The sequence below is a fragment of the Eptatretus burgeri genome, chromosome 3, assembly GCF_056783735.1.
Source record: "Eptatretus burgeri isolate ZD-2024b chromosome 3, Ebu_testis_v1, whole genome shotgun sequence".
In the NCBI taxonomy this organism is placed as follows: domain Eukaryota; kingdom Metazoa; phylum Chordata; class Myxini; order Myxiniformes; family Myxinidae; genus Eptatretus; species Eptatretus burgeri.
Genome location: NC_140963.1, coordinates 34,730,171 through 34,753,808, shown reverse-complemented (window position 1 = coordinate 34,753,808; position 23,638 = coordinate 34,730,171). Strand labels below are relative to the sequence as shown.

Below are 23,638 nucleotides of genomic sequence, written 5' to 3'. Positions count from 1 at the left end.
GCCTTCGCTCCGGGAGAGGAAAGTGGTGAGGTTGTGCCGGGTTACGGCTCCAGTGCAAAAAGCATGCCGGCGAGTCAATGGCTAATTTTAACCTGCGATCCCAGGACTTTGAACAAATCTCCATCAGCGTGTGCACGACACGACCACAAGTGTTGGGAGAGGAATGAAGAACGCAGGTTTTCTCCAACAGGATGGGGTACGGACGCAGCGCACTTACCTTAGAGCTTTGGGGGTTCAATTCCCCGATGCAACAATAAAATGTCGGGTTGGTTCTGTGCAGGCAGCGTGCCACGTCACTGAGTGCGCCGTCCCTCGGATGGACGTTAAGCAGGGTGCCCCATCTGCCTGCTAGCATTCGTTGGTGGACGTTAAAGATCCCACGATGTCTTTTCGCGATTTTGAAGAATACGTGAGCTGTCGTCGTCTTCCCAACCTTCCGGCTCGTGAAAGACTTGGGCCAAAACCTTGCCCCAACCAATCCCACAGGAAATTGGAATTCTTCTTCATCTTCTTCTTTAATGGCCACAATTATTCCCACATTCTTGGCCCAAGTCTTTCCTTGGCCCTTGGGAGAAGCTTGGCCCAAATCTTTCACCAACTGGCTGACCCGGCATGTCGTTCGACGAAGGTTGAGGCAGCAATTTGGAATTTGTCCATGGTGCCAGCAATAGTTCCATCACTCTCCACGAAAGACACCGTGGGATCGTATACATCCACCAACTAGTGTCAGAAGAAGGGACGCCCAGTTCAACATCAATCCGAGGGATGGCACACTCGATGAATCGACCTGCCTGCGAAAAACTGGGATAACGGTTTGGAGCTGCGTCGGGATTCGAACCCAAGCGAAGCTGGGAATAATTGGGGCTGTTAAATAAGTCATCGTAAGTAGTAGGGTTATCAGCTCACATCTGTGGATCAAATTTCAAATCTTGTGCCAATGTCAACAGCACTGTCCCAATCCGTGGTTGCAGATGTCATGTTGAGCCATTACTCCAGAGAAAGTGGTGAATTGAGATTTAACTCTGACCTTTGGGCGGTATTCCAAGATGTTATACAGTGACCCGATCGGGATTAGCAAGGGGGTCTCTGGGCTCGTCATTGTACATTTTAAATGTTTTAAATCCACAAATCAATATTTTACAGACAAAGCAACGCAAGCACGGAGTATCATGATGATGATCGTAATTGATCAATGGAAGATGAGGCGCTGCGGGGTGGTGGTCGAATGGCAGCTTAGCTGCCGGGGTTGCTATCATTTCTTGAAGCGCGACTGTGTCGCTGATGCAGTGTCCCTCTAGCAGTACACACACTGGAACTGGTACTCATTTCGCCGACCTCGGAAGAATGACAGGCTGAATCAACCCCCTGATATATTAATTCAGCGGCCGACGGGGCTTGAACTCAGGACCCAAGGATCCCAAGCCGCCACCCTAACCACTGAGCCAACACCAGGCTGTTGCGGGGTGAGATGGGAGATGGAGGAAACCTCTTACAGGTGAAAAATAAATAAAATAAATAACTAGTTATAATAAAATAAAAGACATTCAATCGCAAGGAAACAACGAGGAGGTCAGAAAACGACACACATTTCCAACCTAGGACGATGAGAAAGCATCCTTTACGACGTCCAGACAAGACGTAACCAGGGGCAACCGCGAGTGTAATATACATACACCGCCCAGAGAGCAGAACTCCCAAAGGAAGGAAAAGAATGATCAGGACGAGCATGACGAAAGGACGAGGAGAAAAAAATAAAAATAAAAAAATTGAGAAATACGCGCAAGCCAAATACAAACGGACAAAATGCAGGACAAACAACAGTCCGCACGGTGCATGCACCACAACATGGGGGATGCTTTGATCAACACATCGATCCACCGACTTCAATGGACCATCGGACTCACTCACTCACTCACGTCTTCGGACTCACTCACTCACGTCTTCGGACTCACTCACTCACGTCTTCGGACTCACTCACTCACGTCTTCGGACTCACTCACTCACGTCTTCGGACTCACTCACTCACGTCTTCGGACTCACTCACTCACGTCATCGGACTCACTCACTCACGTCATCGCACTCCGAGACGATAGTTCCAACAGCAGGATCGACATCACCGTGCACGAAGGAAAAGCTTCACCGAAACGAGCGTAACCAAGTACAAGGCTCGTCGCGGGTTCCTGCGAGGTTCGCGTTGTCCGCCCGGAGGACGGTGGGACACGAGGCGGCGACACGGACAAGTAAGGAGGGTTCGTGCACTTCGTCATTTGGTTTAGCGTCGCTCGCACTCCCTCCATCGCCACGACGACACCGGTGATGAGGGGGTGTGCGAAGGCGATAGGAAGACGAGGTGAGGAAGAGCACTCGAACGTGTCCTCGAAAGGGCAGAACATTTAAAAGACAAAACAATAACAAGGAGGAATCCCCGCAGCGTGAGCGCCAACGGCAGCAGGGTAATCATGATGTAGGTCGGGCGCGAGGGGCGCACCTGGAGGGGGAGATTTAAAAAAAAAACACACAAAAGGGGGACAGGTACACCGCGAGTAGCCGGCTTACCTGGCCGCAGAACAGCGAGCAGGGAGAGCGCAGCGAGGATCGGAGCTGCTGCCTGGCACGGCGCCATGGCGCGGATGGTGGGCAGGGCGGAAAAGAAAGGGAGGGAGAGGACCAGGGAGGGATGGGGAGGGGGGAACTGAGAGAGGGCGGGTAACAATAAGAAATGGGGAGGGGAGTCGAGGAACATCAAGTTGTTGTTGGTGTTGTTTTTTTCCATGACAATGCTTTCTTCTGTGTTTTAGAGTAATCCGTGTGATGTCGAAAGGAAACATTAAAAGGAATTAAATACAAAGGCACAACAAGCCTGGGCCTAGTGGGCGATGAAAACACTTAAACTCACAGGTTCTGACCGTAAGCTGAGTGAGAAGGATGCTGCGAACTACACAACTATGGCCGATAAGCAGGAATGAATGAATGAATAAATAAAGATGGAGCTCAAACATGTCATGTGGCTCATCATGGATCTGTGATGGGGGTTGGGGAGATGGGATGATGTGGGGGTGGAAATTGGGTTGGGGAAGGGATGGGATGATGGCTGTAGAGGAGTGGGGTAGAGTAGTGAATGGGGAGTTGGGTAGAGTAGTGAATGGGGAGTGGGATAGGGTCCTGGATGGGTAATGGGGTAGAGTAGTGGATGGGTAGTGGGGTAGAGTAGTGAATGGGGAGTGGGGTAGAGTAGTGGATGGGTAGTGGATGGGGTGTGGGGTGGAGTCCTGGATAGGTATTGGGGTGGAATGGTGGATGGGTAGTGGGGTGGAGTGGTAGATGGGTAGTGGGGTAGAGTAGTGGATGGGGAGTGGGGTAGAGTAGTGGGGCGAAGTAGTGGATGGGGAGTGGGGTAGAGTCCTGGATAGGTATTGGGGTGGAGTGGTGGATCGGGAGTGGGGTGGAGTGGTGGATAGGTAGTGGGGTGGAGTAGTGGATGGGGAGTGGGGTAGCGTCCTGGATGGGTAGTGGGGTGGAGTGGTAGATGGGTAGTGGGGTAGAGTAGTGGATGGGGAGTGGGGTAGAGTAGTGGGGCGAAGTAGTGGATGGGGAGTGGGGTAGAGTCCTGGATAGGTATTGGGGTGGAGTGGTGGATCGGGAGTGGGGTGGAGTGGTGGATAGGTAGTGGGGTGGAGTAGTGGATGGGGAGTGGGGTAGCGTCCTGGATGGGTAGTGGGGTGGAGTGGTAGATGGGTAGTGGGGTAGAGTAGTGGATGGGGAGTGGGGTGGAGTGGTGAATAGGTAGTGGGGTCGTGGAGTGGAGTAGTGGATGGATGGTGGGGTAGAGTAGTGGATGGGGAGAGGGGAAGAGTCCTGGATGGGGAGTGGGGTAGAGTAGTGGATGGGTAGTGGGGTGGAGTAATTGATGGGGAGTGGGGTAGAGTCCTGGATAGGTATTGGGGTGGAGTGGTGGATGGGTAGTGGGGTGGAGTGGTGGATGGGTAGTGGGGTGGAGTGGTGGATGGGTAGTGGGGTGTTGTGGTGAATAGGTAGTGAGGTGGAGTGGTGGATGGGTAGTGGGGTGGAGTGGTGGATAGGTAGTGGGGTGGAGTGGTGGATAGGTAGTGGGGTGGAGTGGTTCATAGGTAGTGGGGTGGAGTGGTGGATAGGTAGTGGGGTGGAGTAGTGGGGTGGAGTAGTGGGGTGGAGTGCTGGATGGGTAGTGGGGTAGAGTAGTGAATGGGGAGTTGGGTGGAGTAGTGGGTTGCGACGGGTAGAGTGGTGGTTGGCTGATGGGGTGAGGTGAGTGTGGTGATGGTTTCAGTCAATACCACCATAAGTGCATCGATTAACATAACAGATACATGTCCCCAAACAGATTTTCACAGAGTTCCTCTGGTGGTGAGCTGGTTTATAACAGCCTGTGGGTTTTATATGAAATTTCAGTGAATTGAGGTTGTCCACATCATCAAAGAAAATCGTCATTAATCCTCGAGCACAGAAAACAAGTCGATTTACAAAGGTGAAATCTTTTACCGTTCACAATTACAGTTTATTGGTTCACAAAAAAGTAAGTGACCACTATATTCGTTATTGTTGTGTGTCTGTCTGTCTGTCTGTCTGTCTGTCTGTCTGTCCCGAGCATAGCTCCGTGGGTTTTGATCCGATCCTGATAAAATTTTGGTGGGAGGTTTATATCATGATGTAGTTGTGTTTTCCTGAGAATGGGCATGCTGCACCCATTATGAGCAGAGCCACGCCCAAAAAACATGTGTTTTTAGGGGGTAGCCGATTTCAATTTACATCTTCTCCGAGGGGGTTTGTCGAATCTGGCAGGGGTTTCGGTATTTGGTTAGCCCAATGGCACCTACATAGCCCCACGGAGCTCGATTTTTCATTTTCGTCCCAAGTTCAAGGTCACAAGGTCACGAACTTAGAAAATTGCGAATTTTAACATAAAAATCCATCTTCTCTGAGGGGGTTTGTCGAATCTGGCAGGGTTTTGGTATTTGGTTAGCCCAATCGCACCTGCATAGCTCCACGGAGCTCGATTTTTCATTTTCGTCCCAAGGTCAAGATCACAAGGTCACGAACTTAGAAAATTGCGAATTTTGACATAAAAATCATACAACCGCCAAAACTTTGAGAGTTAGGATGACAATATTTTTTATGCATAATCTTGAGGTCATTCCCCACCTAAAGGCTTCAAACCATTTTGCTCTATCTCGAACACCTTGCCCGTGGCGCCCCCTTCAAGTTTGTTTTTACGCTGATTTCATCAAAGTATGGATAATCCGAGGAGTGCGAAATGCCATATAGCCTATATGATGTTATATTGTTTCTGGAATGTTACAGAGGAAGTTTTGCACCAAAGGTCATAATCCTTGACCTTTGACCTTTAAAGTTCACAAAGGTCAAATTTTCAAAGTTGTGGGAATCGAACCAGGTTTTCGACCTTCTTCGATGAACTAACTCCATTAAGCTATAGCACGTATCCTGTTTCCTTATTTTAATGTCCACAACATTGTTTTGGGACCTTTAAAGGTTATGCAAAGGTCAAATTTTGAAAGTTGTTGAACGAAACCGGGTTTTCGACATTTTGCAGCTAATAACCTGTCACTCGTACCACATCATGTTGATCATTTTTATAACTTGGTCAAAAATTATCACATTGTTTCATTCTTGACTTCTGAAACAATCTACATCGTCAAATACCGCTCGTGAACCATTGTCGTCTTCAGACTTGTGAACTTTTTTTTATTTTTTATTACAGGTGTTAACAATGAGCTTCGTTCAAAATGATTATGCAGATTATGATTTTGTCTGTCTGTCTGTCTGTGAGCATGATGTCTCAAAAAGTGGTTTGGGATGACAAGAACAAGCGGATTCGATTTTGCTTCAGGTCTGGATCCAGATCCGACTCATCAGTGGGATACACAATGTAAACTGTTCACCTGGCGGAGGCATGTGCTCTACCGAGTGCCGTTCGAGTTCAGCATGCACGTGCAGCTTGTTCACCCTCATGTGTTCTTCCTTTTTCTTCCCCTACCTTGATCTCACCCTCATTTCTATTCTGCTGTTAGTGTTTCTCACTTGCCATTTTGTTCCCTTACATTCTGCTTGAGCTCTTCCATGAGCCTCGATCATGTACGTATATGTATATATTTTTAATACTTTTTGGGGTATTTGGTCATGGTTTTTTTTTCATCATTACACCCACTCCCCCCCCCCACATAGGAAGGGGTCCAGACCCCCAGGAAACCCCCTCTGCCCCCCCCAAATCCACCTATGCATCTCTACATGCACACACAAAGGTGGACACTGTGAGACCTGGAAGGACTCCATTCCACCTTCTGAAACCCACATATAGAACCACCAGCAAAGGACTTTGGTAATGGAACACACCCCAGAGAACTCCAAAGATACAAGCCTGTGAGAAGGTAATCCCAGACATGAAACTGAGGATATTCAGATTTTTTTTATCATTTTCCATTTATCGTAGTGAAGAGACAGAGCAATGATGTGTAATGTGACATCATATTTCAGTTAGTTGAAAAGTTTATTATTTTCTCATGATCAGCGGACATGCTTGCAGCCGCAGCCTGCATGTCGTGGAGGTTGTATGAATCGTTTGGCACAATGGTGGATTTATCTGCAATGCTGTACAGAGTATGTTTCAGTGAAGTGGAGGTCGTTAATTTATGGAGTCCAACACAGGCGGAGCCACACCTCACATCATGGAGGTGGTTGCGGCCTGGATTCTGAGCAGTCTGAGGAAACAAGTTGTTTGATCAAATAGTGGAAAGCGTGAAACGGAACTCATGCCACGATGTTGGTGACAGAAAACCAATTCTTCATTTACAGTTTACACATTTTACCCAAATTACCTGGATACCTTAAACCTATCCTTCATCAAACAAATATACAAAAGTAATCGGCACCATCTCTGAATTCTGAAACCAGAGCAGCAGTCATAGTTGTCTATGATGATGGTACGTTGAGATGTTTTTTATCGGGCGTGTGATGATCGACTTCATGCAGTTGGAACAACCACAACTGATTTACAATGAAGACAACTGTGAAGAAAATGACAAAGCAGAAGTGGACGTTATAGGTTCTGTGTCGGACATTGATGATACAAACAAGACAGTTTTGTCGTTTCTGTGCAAAGCATTCTCGTTCGGACTTAAATGTCAGCCACATCCAGAGGAGAATTCAACTGTTAGGTCCTAACACAGGAGCTCCTCCACAAGAGAGAACGGTGAACCAAGATGCGCATGACCCTTGTAAAAATGGCACGCTGAGTGGACAAGTACACTGAGAGTGGGGCCCGGATAAATGCCGAGTCTCTCGGAAGGATCCTCGCTTCGAAGAGGGCATCTTCATGAGCACCAACAGCAATGCAATCCCAGCATCTCCACTCTTTGATCCACGCCCTCCACCTCCCCAGCGATAATCACAGCTACTCGTGGCCTCCAAAGCCTCTTCTTGCCCAGTTTATCCTGCGCTTACTTGAGCAAATCTATTCTCAACGATGACTGTTGCTGACCTGGTTACATGCCCACTGTACTTTATATTTATTATTATTATTATTATGATTATCAACCCAGTTCATATTTTCCCACTCTACTTAACCAACATTCGAAGTATGGCACTCTCCCATCCAAAACCATGATCTTTTCTATGCCCGTTAAGCCCCCTCAACCCCCACGCCCACCTCCTTCCAAATCTTCAGATTTTCTTTCCTGAGAGTTTCCTTCTGCATCCATCTTGTCCACCCCATGCATCCTCCCCATCATCCCCCCCCCCCATGTGCATCCTCCCCTACCACTCATCACCCCCATGCATCGTCTCTGATCACTCATCTCCGTCCCTCCCACACTCATTATTTGTCCAAGTTTCCCTTGATTTATTCTTTTTCTCTTTCTTTCTCGCTCTCTTTCTCACTCTTCCATGAGCCTTGACCATGTATACAAAAAAGTACTAAACTATTGTAAGAATAAACATCTCAATAATATTCTTGTTCGTTAGGTCTGTCTATCTGTAACATTCTGTTCCACCCATTAGTTGGACAGTTCACCTGACTCCACCCACATTTCCACTTGAAAAAAAAAAATTAAAGGGTCACCATGTTGGTGCTTACTGCAATGCAAAGTCAGACCTCTTCAGAGCTGTCATAGTCACAATCGCCATGTCTTCTCGAAGTTTTCCCTTCATTGTAAAACGACCAAAGCGACAGTTAAAAGGGTGCCAATGGGTATCACAGGCCTTGTGAAGATAGGTCTCAGCAATCGACCACCCAAATAACTATGTGGCATTCTTTCAGGCAGGGTTTAAACCCATCTCTATATATTTTCCACATATCTCATGGGATTGTGAGTTGGACAGGCGACCGTAGTGGCCATGACCTGCTCCTGGTCACATGTTTTTTTCTGCATATCTCATGGGATTGTGAGTTGGACAGGTGACAGTAAAGGGTTGTGAGGAGGTTTTAGGCTTTAAGTGGGGAGGAGATTGATGTCTTAGGATTGGGAAGTGGAGGTTGAGCACTTGGGGTTGTTGAGGGGGGGTAGAGTAAAGATGGTACAGAGTTAGGAAGGGAGGTTGAGGCTTTGGGGGGGGGGTATGCAGGACTTTGAGGGAGAGGTGAAGAGTTGTGGTGGGGGGGGGAGGTTGAAGCCTTTGAGTGTGGAGCGGATTGCTGCCTTTGGGTTTGGAGGGGGAAAGGGGGGTGAGTACTTAGAATAGGGGGGAGTGCAAAGATGGGACAGAGAGTTGTGGGGGGAGTTGCTGCCTTAGAGTTTGGAAGGGGAAGGGGAAGGTGAGGACTTGGGATAGGGGTAGTGAAAATATGGGACAGAGTTGGGAGGGGTGGTTAAGACTTTGTGGGGGTGGGGAGGGGGTGAGTTGTGGTTGGGGGTGAGGGGTTGAAGACTTGGAGTGAGGAGGGCATTGATGCCATCGGGTTTGGAGGGGGAGGGTGAGGACTTGTGGTTTGTGAGGGGGGGAGGGGAGAGATGGGGACTTGAAGTCACATTTTACATTTTGTGGAATTCCCACGGGTCTCTGCTCGTTCATAATATTGTGTATGTACTAAATTCTAACTCTTATAGACAATAATTATGGGACATCAAAATGAAAAAAATCAGTTTTCTCCTTTCATATGCTGCACAAGACTGCGGGTAGCTTCATTGGCTGAGGGCATGGCTATGCTGCTGATGCAGTGCCATATGTTTTGGCTCAGGGCAGGAATTTGTAATTTGTTCATGGTGCCAGTGATAGGTCGCCTGCTCTTTGCGAAGGACACCGTGGGATCTTTAACATACACCAACTAATGCTAGCAGTTAGGACACCCAGTTTAACGTCCATCCGAGGAACGGCACAAACAATGATGAACCACCCTGCCTGTGGAACACCAGGATGGCAGTTTAGAGCTGGGTCGAGATTCAAACCGAGCTAGACAGCTTGGAGAGGAGTGTGCGTATCTCGAGGGCCTCAGCCCAAGGCCGTCGTCCTACCAGCCCAACATCACAGTGAAATCTAAAAAAATAGTGATTTTTGTAACAATATTAATTGTCACATGAACCATCAATGATCCACGACTTATAAGTGTGTCATAGTGCACATTGACTAATGTGAATCAACCACTTATAAACATTATATATAAATGGATTTCACTCTTTCATTCATAATACAAGCCTAGTGTTGGTTTAACGGTGATGGTGGCAGGCTTGGGATTTTTGGGTTCAGAGTTTGAGTCTCTGTGACCGTTGAATTAACACTAGGTGGGGTTGACTCAGCCTGTTACCCTTCCGAGGTTGATGAAATGAGTACCAGTGTACTGGTAATAGGGGTGTTGCATCAGTGGCATAGCCGTGCCCTGAATGAATGATGCAACCAGCAGCCACAGACTGCACAAGAAAAATCATTCATATCAGTGAACCATCCATCCACTGGGACTATACTCTGTGCAGAGCGTTGGTGCTGCCTAAGCAGTCTCCTTGGCTATTGGGCACAATCCTGGACAGGTCGCCACTCCGCCACAGGATACCAGCAAGCTGGCGCTCATTTTGCCAACCTCGGAAGGATGACAGACGGAGTCAACCACACCTGGTTTTAATTCAACAGCCGAGTGAGATTTGAACTCAGGATCCTCGGACCCAAGCCCACCACCCTAACCATTACACTAACACCAGGCATATCATTGAACCCTGTTCAACTTAATCACTCAAATACACTGTACTCTTGATGGAGCATCCATGCTGTCAAGGTAGTTCCTGGACAATAGTTATGTTTGGTGGTTAGCAGTTATTGAACTGCCTGGACATTGAACCCAGCACCCAGTCTGGTCAAGAATTTGAAATTCCTTTAAGATGCCCGTGTTAACTCACCTACTCTTCACAAGACATCATGGGATCTTTAACATCGACCAACATCCAGTGCTGACAGATGGGACCTCCAGGTTAACATCCTTCAGATGCACCAGCACACATTTGATGCCTCCTCACCCTGCATGGGAAACACCAGAATGACCGCTTATAGCTGAGTAGAGATTTGAACACAGGCTGGACAGCTCAGGTGAGTGCACATATCTCAAGGATATCCTAGCTTCAGCGCCTTCTGTTCGATGCGTTGTCCACTTCCATGCCAACCTTGAACATCATTACCTTCGCATTCTGCGAAAGGTTATGTTTTGGTCGCTGTGTATTTATTGATTTGTGAAAATGTGTGTTTGTTTGTTATTCGTATAACTCAAGAAGTATTAAACCGAATTGCATGAAAATTGGTGGGATGATTCGTGATTATCCAAGGACGATTTGATTAGATTTTGGGAGCGATCGGGTCAAAGGTCAAGGTCAAGGTCATGAAAAGGTAAAAAAACAAACTTTTGAGCATAACTTCCTTCATAAGACAGCTATCGACATGCAACCAACGCCATATTGTTCCATGACGAAATACCTTTCGGGTACGTGGTGTCAGATTTGACGTGACTTCATCAGAAGTGCGTCAAAATGACGTCACAAGATGACGTAAATTTTCAATTTTCGACCTCATCAGTTTTGATCATACCGTTTTGTAGGATTTACCTTAAGGACATCACACACCAAATTTGACGTCGTTCGGACTGACCGTTATGACGTCATTGACGTTTGAACATAACGTTTTTCAATTGTGGCTAAAATGTCCTGATATTTTACATTCAAATATCTATGTAATTTGTAAAGGAAATTGTCCCAAATCCAGGCATTATGATCAGTACCAAAATATCTGCTTATTTATGAACAGGTTTTGCAAATTAACTCTATGGTCAAGGTCAAGGTCACACTCAAGGTCAAAATATACTTGTAGGCATAACTTCAGATCTAATAGAGCTATTGACATGAAACCAACGTTAAAATGTTCCGTGAAATAAGAGCTTTCAGGATGGTAGTCCGCGATTGGTAGTGACGTCATTGGAAGTGCGTCAAAATGACGTCACAAGATGACGTCATTTTTAAACTTTCGATTTTTTTCAGTGTTTATCATTCCATTTTGTTGGACTGCCCTCAATGACGTCTAACACCAAATTTGACGTCCATCGGACTAATGGTTGTGACGTCATGGACGTTTTTAAATGACGTTTTTCAAATGTGCCCGGAAAAAAAGTAGCGGCGGCGAAGGTATGCGCTCTACCGAGTGCCCGTTCTAGTTCGATGATGTGGATGGCAGGGTGTGGATTTCTATTATTTTAGAAAAGCTCAAAATATGAAAAAGTTCATATCTTCTTGTCATTTTAACCAGTTGATTTGTAAAGCACATCATCAAAATGCATGCTACTTTATATAAAGGAGACCAAATTATTGCAAGGCCTTTATTAAAATTATTTTCATTCTTTTCTTGAAACCTCGACTACAAAAGGTATTACAATTAATTGCCTGCAATTACCTTCTCTGCACTCTCTTCACCCTTTATCAAACAGCACAGTAATCGATTCTACCTGGCAGGTGCATAAATAAAGTATTACATCTGTTAAAACAGCATTAATTGTCTTGTTACTATTCCTCAACTCTTTTTGGCCAAGTTGCTGAGATGAAGTGCATTTTAAACCATAAACCTACACTATGTGTGTACAATCGCAGTGCACACACAAATCAATAAATTTGTTCCTTTCCCTTTTAAATATTTTACAAGCAGATTACTTTCTATTTTATTTACATTGCTTTGTTTTGTTTGTTGCTTTCAAAATTGAAGATTTACGAGTATATTTGTTGGTCTGGCTATCTGTCTGTATGTCAATCGCTGAAATGTCACAATTTTACTCCAATCTTCAAAAAACCTAACCACTTGGTAGTGGTTGTCACATAGTAGAAGCCTATTGATTTTGACGTCATTAGTTCAAAGGTTAAAGTCACAAATCGTCCTTTTTCATCCGATTATATATATATATATATATATTGTTATTTATATATATTGTTATTGTTATTGTTATGGATTTCAGACTCGGATCCGACTAATGCATTTAAACATTTAGGTCCTCAGACAGTTATTTCCCTAAATGCATGTCCAGGATAGACCTATCCCCATGTCTGGTGGGATTCTAACTTTGATGCGTTTGAGAAGGGTATAAAATAGATTCCTTTTCTTATGGGATGGCCTTTTTCTCTTTGCGACAGACACATTCATGCACACGAGATAGCCGTTAGCCCAACGGAGGCTCGTCTACCCCCTTCCTTCAGGACCCATTGGCTTGGAGGTGAACGATTTATTAACACTTTGACTTGCAGAACATTTGATTAAGCACACTGCGGGCTTTTCCTGAGCAGTTATTGTGATGGTCAAATACGGCTGTGGATCATTTACCTCACCCACCTATTTTCCATCGACTTTCGACGCCCACCTTTTTCCATCGACGTTCGACGCCCACCTTTTTCCATCGACGTTTAACACCACGTTCAGCAGCTCTATGGACGCTAACTGGCTCTTTTTCGTATAGGGCTGAACATTGAGGTGATAATTGCTCACTGACGTTTTGTGAGCGCTTCACGTTTTCGCTAGGTAATATTGGCAAATGGCTGCTTTCTGCCATTCGTCCAGCACCACAAGCATGGCATCGTAAGGAAGGAATGATCGCGAGATTGGCGGTTTTGTCACATGTAACAATGTGCCAATAGGCAAGGTGGATTTGGCTGAAGACTGCTTGAGGCTGCGCCCAGCCTGGCCACCTATAAAAAAGACAAGAGGACCGTTTTTGTGACAGTTGGTAAACAGCTATTTTCAACTACAGTCAGTTCCAGTCAGACGGTTGGTGAGCTGGCGACAGTTGAGTTTGTGACAGTTTGTGACGGCCTTGCAGCCTTGCAGATCTGATCGCTGGTGACAGCTTCTCAGAGCGCCTCAGTGCCTTACAGCTTCTCACAGTGCTTTACAGCTTCTCACAGCACCTCACAGTGCCTCATAGCTGTCCATTGGTTGTAGCTCCTGGTGGCTCCTGACAGTGGGTGACGCTTAGACCGTTAATGCTGGTTCTGCCCGAGACCTGCTCTTGGCGTACCTTATTCTTGGTGTTCCTGGTTCCTGGGGGTGAAGACGTGACATCGATTGGTGTTCAAGCCTGTTTGCGAGTTGGTGCACGGCAAGGCAGGGCGCTGGCTGTGGATCAAGGCACGCTCACACATTTTGGGACGTTTTATTTGACGCACGACGACTTCTACTTGGTGAGCGAGACCGGATTTCTCTTCCTTCCTGAATGATCTGCTGGGTACCCTTCTCTCATGTTTAATCGTCAAGTAAGTCAGAGTGATAAGCATGTGCTCTTTGTTTGTTTTTCTATCAATGACTGATTAATTCTTTATTTGTTTGAGATCATTTTGATTGATTGGAATTTACATATTTTCACCACAAGGAAATAAAAAGTTCTGTTTATTTATTTTTTCCTTCTTAATAAATTCCTTATTAATAAACCAAACTAATTGACCTGTGAAAGTCGGCATGCACCAGTGGTAAACACTCAGCTGCCCTAATAAACATCTAATCAAGATAACATTGGTGCTTTGCCGAAGGCACGCTCCCTGTTAAGGAAGCCACGTGACCTCTGGTTAAACGGGAAAATTATACGGTGGACACTGGAACTTGTAGTTAACTGATAGGCATTCGTGGTTGCAAAACAACCTACCATACCACAAAGTTAGCTGTGAGCGGTGGCCCCAGGTCTGGCTCTTCCGAGGAGAAACGGGGATTAACCCCCTCATAATACACTCAGTACCCCTGGCTGAAACAATAATATATATATATATATATATATATATATATATATATATATATATATATATATATATATATCTCTATTATAATACCAAGCTTGCACACTAAAAGCTCGGCTCGCCGTCACACGATCCCTATGAAATTGCTGTGGCACTTAGCGGACATGCCTACAATGTTTGGGAAGTCTTGGCGTTCCATAGTACCACATGCATTTTGCACAATGCGTATTTTTGTCATTCCCCGTGCACGGTCTGTCGTCTGCTACCAGCTATGTTGTACTGCTATCCCGTGCATGTGCACGGGTATCGCTAATATATATTGTTGCGGTATTCGCGCCCGCCGGCGTGCGAACGGCCACGTAACTCGAATCGCGGCACGTCGCCCACCGGACGGACAATCCAGTCGTGACCCTCTCGGACTAACGCCGGGAACTAGTCACGGGTGGACCTTTCGGTCTCACCACGATCGTGCCAATCGGCCCCCGCGTGGGATAGGGTTGCTCGCCAAATTCGACCTACCTAAGTACCCACACGGAGGGTAGACCGGGCGATCGCACCTCGCCGCAGGTCGACTTCGGACACGGGCCACTTTAAGCGACCCGTTCCGTACTATCGGGATAACCGAGCGGTGTTATTCGTCGGCCTCGACGGTTCGATTAATTATCGGGCATTTTAGCCCACGACCAACCCTTTACGTGAAGCAAGATGGAGATTCAATGAAAGAAAAGACGAAGCGAAGCGGGAAAACAGTTCAACATAACTCACATTTATTTCGCGATGAACGGGAAGCACACATATACAATTACACCAAAAGCACATGTAAAAGGAGAAGAAACACAATATTACACAAAAAGCAAATATAAAAGAAGAAACACAATGCAGAGCTATCCGACTACCGAGCACACGGCAACACTTATACAATTTTACTTCACAGACGGCGCCGACAACACATATTCCCAGAGCAAAAGAAAAGAACCACCCTCAAGGATGAGGGGGGTAGGCGGGCCTGGGGCCGAGACCGTGTCGGGCCTACCCGTCTGATGACGAGACGCAAAGTGGCGATGGCGCCTCAACTCCGTGGGCCTCGCGGACAGTGTCTGGTAGGGGGTGGGAAAGGGGCCCCCTTGTCGCACTATCTCAGCGCGGGGGGAAACAGGAGGGGGTTGTTGATGCTCGGGGGGGAGGAGGATATCACCCTGTCTCGTGTCCCGCGACGAGCGTCTCCACCTCGACCTCGGTCGCGCCGCCGGCCTCTCCCTCTGCAGCTCCCGGCACCGACGCGAGCACCCCCTCGTCCGCCTTCGCCGCCGCCACCTCTCCACAGCTCCGTCTAATCGCCCTCTCCGTCTCCTCTCTTGGCTCGTCCCAACTCTTCACTCTTGACTTCTCCCCTCCGAACTCTGACTCTTCTTCCCAGCTCCACCGACAACTCGTTCCAACGCACCACTCTCAACTTTACTTTACTGACGAACGCAGCCGTTTATATAAGCCCCGTGGCTTCGCTCCTTCACCTTTGACCCTCTGCCTCCGACCCTTCACCTCTCTAACTGGCTCCCCATTGGACCGAGGAAAAGTGGGCGTGAATGCTTTTTGATCCATGAATTTGCATATAGCGGCCTCACTCCAACGCCCTGGAGGCGGGGCCAAATCGCCCCAGCTCGCCGATAGGACGGAACAGAAGTGGGCGTGAGTCGTTTTTGATCCGTTTTTCTTCGGAAAGTCTATGATGTCTCTGAACACGCTGCTCGGTGCGCGCCCTGCACGAGTCCAGCATCGGTGCCCACAAGTGGCGCAAGAATGGTGGTGATGCGATGATGGCGAGTTGTGACGGTAAAGGTCGTGGCTGTTGTTGTGAAGCGGCGTTGTGGTTGGTGGTTGTTGTTGTGAAGCGGCGTTGTGGTTGGTGGTTGTTGTTGTGAAGCGGCGTTGTGGTTGGTGGTTGTTGTGAAGCGGCATTGTGGTTGGTGGTTGTTGTGTGATGGCTGTTGAGACGTGGTTGGTGGTGGTAGTAATGGCGGCTGGTCCAAAATAAAGATAGTAAAAGAAAAACGGCTATCCTGAAGAGTCGCAGCCCGACTGAATGACATTTATTCCCTCGAAACAACGGGTTTGGGCCTAACTACACATATACTAACAGAGATATCTCACCTAAGGGACCTGAATGGTGGTTTGCGAATTTGGTCAACCACAACACTACCCCCTCCCCTTTTTACAGACTCGTCCCGAGTCGTCAAATTTTCGTGTGCCATCATGTGTAGTTTTCCCCTAGTACATTTTACCTACGGATCCCTGAGTGCGACATTCATGGTATTCGTGTCCCCAAAATAAATAACCTGAGCGCTGAGTAACTACCTAAACAAACTCACTCACACGGACGACTTAAATAAAATTGCCGGCGCTAGGACAGACATGCCGGGGGCGCACTCATATTTACAGTACATCTTAACCTTAACTTACAAATTTTACACTAAACCATGGCCCAGGATCTATGAACTCTGCAAAAAGAAAGCAGTTAGCAGGGAGCCAGGCTGCTCGCATGCAGTCTCTGGCTCAAATAATGCAGGTGACAGGGAACGTGGCCGGCTGCTCACACGCAGTCCAAGACCTTCCCTTTTGAACTGAACGCAGTGAACCACAACGGTGCATGGGCTGCGCAAACGTAGTCTCCATGCCAGCTCAAGTGGCACACGCAATGAACACAACGAATGGATGGATGAATGGTTTGAACTGAACGCAAACACAGTGCACGGGCCGCCACTGCAGGCCCGTGTTGTAGCTGCCAACAGGGCAGTTCTTGCAGCTTGCAAACTGTTGCCTTGATCCTGGCGCACATGGCAATGAACAGGGGGGGGGGGCAAAGCAAAAATTGAACGGGGCTGGTGAACAGGGGCAGTGGGCATGGCATGGCAAAGGTGAGCAGGCAACCACAGCCTGCAGAAGAAGGCCGCTGCAGGCAAACACAGCCGGCAGACGAACTGGCCGGCACAGGCCTTGAAGAAAAACAGCCAGCCGGCAGATGAAGTGGGCCGGCACAGGCCCTGCAGCAACACAGCCAGCAGACGAACTGGCCAGCACAGGCCTTGCAGAAAACAGCTGCCGATGAAGTTGGCCAGCCTCTGCCTTGCAGCAACGCAGCCAGCAGATGAAGCTGGCCAGCCTTTGCCGTTCAGTGGAGGTTGGTGGAGGGAGTGCGGTGGTGCTGGCCACTCGGAAGGCGGGCTCGGACCTACCCTACGGTCTCCCTCCCAACCTATTGCCTTTGCCTGTCACTGTCCATACCCACTCCCTTAATTTGTCCAAACCCCAATTTAGCCCCAACTTTTTTTTTTATTTTTACTTCCCCACTATAAATCGTCCCCTAACCCCCTTTATCGTCCTTGTTCGGCTAACCTATCCTGTCACCTAGCCTACTCCCAACCCCTACGTTCCCTTCCCGGAGGGGAATAAGGGAGAGCTAACGTCCTGTGTCGAGGCCCAACGAAGCCTCAGGATGGCCTCCCCAGACTTCAGCGATCTATAACACAAAGTGGGTCCAGCGGCCCACAACGAGAGTGAGGGGATGGATGGTGCGGAGGGGTACACTTCCTATCTACCCTAACCATTTAACTGTTAAACTACCCCGGGGCTTTCAACAAGCGCCTCTCGCTTAAACTATTGGTTCTAACAACCCAGATTCCCGTCGCCTGTGTTGGTGTCCTCACAATTTCGGGCCTCGCCCCCCAATTTTCTCTCCGTGCCCTCACACGGTCTCATGGCTGGGACACGTGGCTCCCTTTGGCAGTCACGACCCTCTGCCGATTCTCCCGCTATGGCACCCCCGGGCACTACACTGCCTCCGAGCCTACCAGCTCCCTAACACCGGGGAGTGCCCCCCATGGCACCTCCCCTGAAACGCACACGTGGCAGGCTGGCTTCCCAGGCCCCTTTCCGAGGGTCACCCGTGCCCACAACACTGCCCACGCGGCTAATGGCGCCCCGGGCCCCCGCACCAAGCAGGCGCACCCGTGCCCACTACGCTATCCCGGCCCCCCATGGGCCCTTGGCCTACCACGGCCGACTAGCCTGGTGCCCGGGGTACCCACTCAGCGATACTCACCTTTCGCCACCACGCTCCCAGCCTGTCAACAGGGCTCCTGCACCCCTCCAAACGGGTTTCGAGCCTACACACCCACCAACAACAAAACAACCTCCATTTTTGTTAATTTGACTAACCCCCTAACTCACTCTACACTGACCCCGGGGTCCCTTGGGCGGGAGTCACTCCTCCCCCCAATCACTCATCGCACCATGCATTCCCCATTCACTCCACACACACAGACCCGCTGGCCTCACTCACTCAACATGTCTTCACCTCATAACTCACCAACAACTCTTCAACACACTCACCGCTGAACTCTGCCATCCTTCTAACTACATCCCCTAACTAACTCGTGCTCCCACGTCGTCCCTTGAACTACAGCACGTTCCTTTTAACACTACGTAGCTAAGCTACGTCCCCTCTACCCATTCACAAGTCTGTCACTGTCTTCTAAATCATCCCATAAATCCATTTTATTTCCCCACCTAAAGCTCATCTAAATCCCTCTAACTAATCCATTCCACGGGCCCCATGAGGACTTACCCCTGCCCCATGGAGCCGGTCTAGCTATGCTAACCCTTCCCCCTAACTAGTTTCCATCCTGTGCCCTGTTAAGGGGGTCTTCCACCCCTTGCCCAGGAATCCTGTGCACCCGAAAGTGAGGCTTGCTTTTTTTTTTCTTTCTTTTTTTCTAATTGTGCAGCACCAGCGCGGGAACACAGCTCGCGCACTTTGCACCTGCCCGTGACGTCATGCAGCTGCACGTGTACCTCGTCCCTCCTTGGACGGTACCATCCGGCAGGGATACCCCTCCTGCCGGATTCCAACCCCACGTGCAGCCATGACGTCACCGTGCGCATAAAAAAAACACAAGCCCCACGTCTCGAGGGGTTCCCCACGCAAACACATGTGCTTTGCCCGTTGGAGCTTAACACACACGATCGCGTGGAGAACCCGTCCGGTCCAAATCCGTAATCCTGCCTAAACTTTGTCCATCCGCGGGATCGGCAAATCCACCGCATGCGTTTCCGGACCGGGACTTCACTCTCGCAAGCGAGCACGTGGGGGCCTCGTGCGTTGCACAGCACGGACCTCGTGCTCACTGCTGGGTGAACCCGGCACGATCCCCGAAACAACTACAGCCGCTACTCGGCTTTCGTTCCTCTGTCGCCGTCGTCGTCTCCATTCAACACGCACACTCCCGCGTGTTACGACGCTCACACTCCATTCCATTACATTCACACCGGGAGACGCGGCTGCGTGCTCCCGCATGCCAACCGACATCTCCCTCACATACCGCTCTCTCACGCACACGGTCTCCCTTGCATAAACCATACCACTCACACGTGGTGCTCCATTCACTCGCGGCCTTCCACTCACTCGTACCTCACTCACACACGCGGGGGCACTCACCGGCGGTTCCTCATCCACACACCGTGCCTCACTCACACACGCGGGGGAACTCACCCACGGTACCTCACTCACACACGCGGGGGAACTCACCCACGGTGCCTCACTCACACACACGGCGACACTCACACACGGTGCCTCATCCACACACGGCATGCTGGGAAGCACGTACTCCGGCACCATCGCCACCACACCACTCACACACGGGGTCGCTTCCACACACGGGGACGCACTCACGCCTTGCACCACACACACAGGGACAACCACACTGGGGATTCGTGTCCCCACAAGGGTCTCCGGGGCCTCTATACCCCCCAAGCTCTCCGTGCACTTGTCCACAGCACTCCTCCCCTCAAACTCGCAAAGCACGACCGAACCCACCTGGTCGTGACTCGCCTCAAGGGGGCATACTCCCTCCCCTCGTTCCTGGAGGAGGCTATCCCGCTGCTCGCACCGGGCCTCCACCCAGTCCACCAGCTCACCCCCATTGTCCTCCACTACCTCCGTGTGTGTGTGCGTCACTTACCCCGTCTTCATCGTGCAGTCTTCCCTCTATCGTTCCCATCTCCCGTGTCTCTGCCAACTCTTCACCCTTTACCTCCCTTGTCTCCACTATTTTTATTTCCTTTGTCGTCACCTCGTGTCTCGTCTCACACGTTTTGGTCTCCTCATTTAATTTTTCCCTTTCGGTCATCGTCACGACCCTCGCCCAACACGCCCCCGAATTATTTTGTCACCCGCCTCCACCGCGGGCCCGACAGCCGTTGCACCCCCTCCCAGCTCGTTCGCTCCCACACGTGGAGTCGCCATTTTAAGCTCCCTGCTAACGGCCTTCATGCCCGCCTGCAGGCATCGGCCCATGTTCTGCGTCTCACCCCGCTGCTTTTTAGTTTCTTCCTTCATGTTTGTTTCCATTCCGTTCATTTCGTTTTTCATTTCATTTGTGTATGCATCCATTTTTTCGTTCATGCCTTTCATTTTGTTTATAATTTCATGCGCATTCGTTTCCATCTTTTGTGTATACGCATCCATCCTTTCGTTCATGCCTTTCATTTCGTTTTTCATATCCGCATTTATCTTTGCCAGCATGGTGAATAGCTGGGCCATGTCGGGTGCGCTTGGGTGAGCCGTTTCGGCAGGGGTTGGGGAAGGGTTTTGGTGGAGAGGGGGAGGGGAGGTGTCATACACCGCGGCCGCTGCCGCACCTATTTCGGGCTCTGGGTTCAGTTGGGCGAGTTCGTTTTCCTGTACAACCAACATTTCCTGCACGGGGATTTCATCCTGAGCCATGGATTCTACACATTCTACATCCATTTCTAATACCCCCGGCTCCCGCTCGCCTTGAGACGCCATCTTGCTTCTCTTAAAGGGTTAATTTCGCTCGCTCGTAATTTGGAGGGAATCGGGGGTCGCTTCTCTCACCCCTGGACCGATTCCCGTGAATTTAGCCGGAGACAGGAGAGCCCGTTTTCCCGTTCTCCGATACCAGTGCCGCGAGGAGGGCGATGGGTTTATATCGCACGACCTGACACCAGTGTTGCGGTTTCTCGCGCCCGCCGGCGTGCGAACGGCCACGTAACTCGAATCGCGGAACGTCGCCCACCGGACGGACAATCCAGTCGTGACCCTCTCGGACTAACGCCGGGAACTAGTCACGGGTGGACCTTTCGGTCTCACCACGATCGTGCCAATCGGCCCCCGCGTGGGATAGGGTTGCTCGCCAAATTCGACCTACCTAAGTACCCACACGGAGGGTAGACCGGGCGATCGCACCTCGCCGCAGATCGATTTCGGACACGGGCCACTTTAAGCGACCCGTTCCGTACCTATCGGGATAACCGAGCGGTGTTATTCGTCGGCCTCGACGGTTCGATTAATTATCGGGCGTTTTAGCCCACGACCAACCCTTTACGTGAAGCAAGATGGAGATTCAATGAAAGAAAAGATGAAGCGAAGCGGGAAAACAGTTCAACATAACTCACATTTATTTCGCGATGAACGGGAAGCACACATATACAATTACACCAAAAGCACATGTAAAAGGAGAAGAAACACAATATTACACAAAAAGCAAATATAAAAGAAGAAACACAATGCAGAGCTATCCGACTACCGAGCACACGGCAACACTTAAACAATTTTACTTCACAGACGGCGCCGACAACACATATTCCCAGAGCAAAAGAAAAGAACCACCCTCAAGGATGAGGGGGGTAGGCGGGCCTGGGGCCGAGACCGTGTCGGGCCTACCCGTCTGATGACGAGACGCAAAGTGGCGATGGCGCCTCAACTCCGCGGGCCTCGCGGACAGTGTCTGGTAGGGGGTGGGAAAGGGGCCCCCTTGTCGCACTATCTCAGCGCGGGGGGAAACAGGAGGGGGTTGTTGATGCTCGGGGGGGAGGAGGATATCACCCTGTCTCGGGTCCCGCGACGAGCGTCTCCACCTCGACCTCGGTCGCGCCGCCGGCCTCTCCCTCTGCAGCTCCCGGCACCGACGCGAGCACCCCCTCGTCCGCCTTCGCCGCCGCCACCTCTCCACAGCTCCGTCTAATCGCCCTCTCCGTCTCCTCTCTTGGCTCGTCCCAACTCTTCACTCTTGACTTCTCCCCTCCGAACTCTGACTCTTCTTCCCAGCTCCACCGACAACTCGTTCCAACGCACCACTCTCAACTTTTCTTTACTGATGAACGCAGCCGTTTATATAAGCCCCGTGTCTTCGCTCCTTCACCTTTGACCCTCTGCCTCCGACCCTTCACCTCTCAAACTGGCTCCCCATTGGACCGAGGAAAAGTGGGCGTGAATGCTTTTTGATCCATGAATTTGCATATAGCGTCCTCACTCCAACGCCCTGGAGGCGGGGCCAAATCGCCCCAGCTCGCCGATAGGACGGAACAGAAGTGGGCGTGAGTCGTTTTTGATCCGTTTTTCTTCGGAAAGTCTGTGATGTCTCTGAACACGCTGCTCGGTGCGCGCCCTGCACGAGTCCAGCATCGGTGCCCACAAGTGGCGCAAGAATGGTGGTGATGCGATGGTGGCGAGTTGTGACGGTAAAGGTCGTGGCTGTTGTTGTGAAGCGGCGTTGTGGTTGGTGGTTGTTGTTGTGAAGCGGCGTTGTGGTTGGTGGTTGTTGTTGTGAAGCGGCGTTGTGGTTGGTAGTTGTTGTGTGATGGCTGTTGAGACGTGGTTGGTGGTGGTAGTAATGGCGGCTGGTCCAAAATAAAGATAGTAAAAGAAAAACGGCTATCCTGAAGAGTCGCAGCCCGACTGAATGACATTTATTCCCTCGAAACAACGGGTTTGGGCCTAACTACACATATACTTACAGAGATATCTCACCTAAGGGACCTGAATGGTGGTTTGCGAATTTGGTCAACCACAACAATATATATATATATATATATATATATATATATATATATATATATATATATATATATATATATATATATATGTATATGTAGTCAACCCCCGCTTCATCGCGGTTCACCTATCGCTCCCCCGGTTCATCGCGGGTTTTCCCTTGGAACGTAACTAATTTTTTCTGCGGATTCCCCCGGTACATCGCGGTAATAATATATAAAATATAAATTATTTAAGCAATAAATTATAACGCGTGGTGCTCGACCAGTCACACAACGCACGAGACAAAGTTTCGCTTGTGAACTTCGAATATTTTCTACGTTTTTTCTCCAAGCCTCACGATGCCGCCCAAACGCCCTGCACCTTCTAAGGCTTCTGGCAAGGAACCGAAGCGCCAGAGAAAGATCCTGGGACGATCCAGGAGAAGGTTAAGGTAAAGGTGCACGATATATGCTTCGGGAAGGAAAAAGGTTTACCGCCGTTGGACGAGCACTGCTCGTACCCAGCACCTCAAAACCTACCAGACCAGACGAGTCGATCTCCGGCACCTCAAACCCAATCACTGCCA

The 23,638-nt window shown here is 49.4% G+C and overlaps 1 protein-coding gene and 2 long non-coding RNA genes across 4 annotated transcripts in view; 1 reads left to right on the top strand and 2 right to left on the bottom strand.

The window, feature by feature from the left end:
- LOC147029664 (activin receptor type-2A-like) overlaps positions 1–23,638 on the bottom strand; it is a 176,856-nt gene that overhangs the window by 142,236 nt on the left and 10,982 nt on the right. The window lies entirely within an intron of this gene.
- Positions 1,841–7,953, top strand: LOC147029666 (uncharacterized). The gene is made up of 2 exons (XR_015056009.1): positions 1,841–2,240; positions 5,885–7,953. It is a non-coding gene; the product is annotated as an uncharacterized LOC147029666 (long non-coding RNA).
- Positions 14,973–22,652, bottom strand: LOC147029665 (uncharacterized). Of its 2 annotated transcripts, none has more exons than XR_015056006.1 (2): positions 19,777–22,652; positions 14,973–19,740 (listed from the first exon to the last, which is right to left on the bottom strand). It is a non-coding gene; the product is annotated as an uncharacterized LOC147029665 (long non-coding RNA). The 2 variants fall into 2 exon arrangements; XR_015056007.1 differs by having other exon boundaries at positions 14,973–19,686.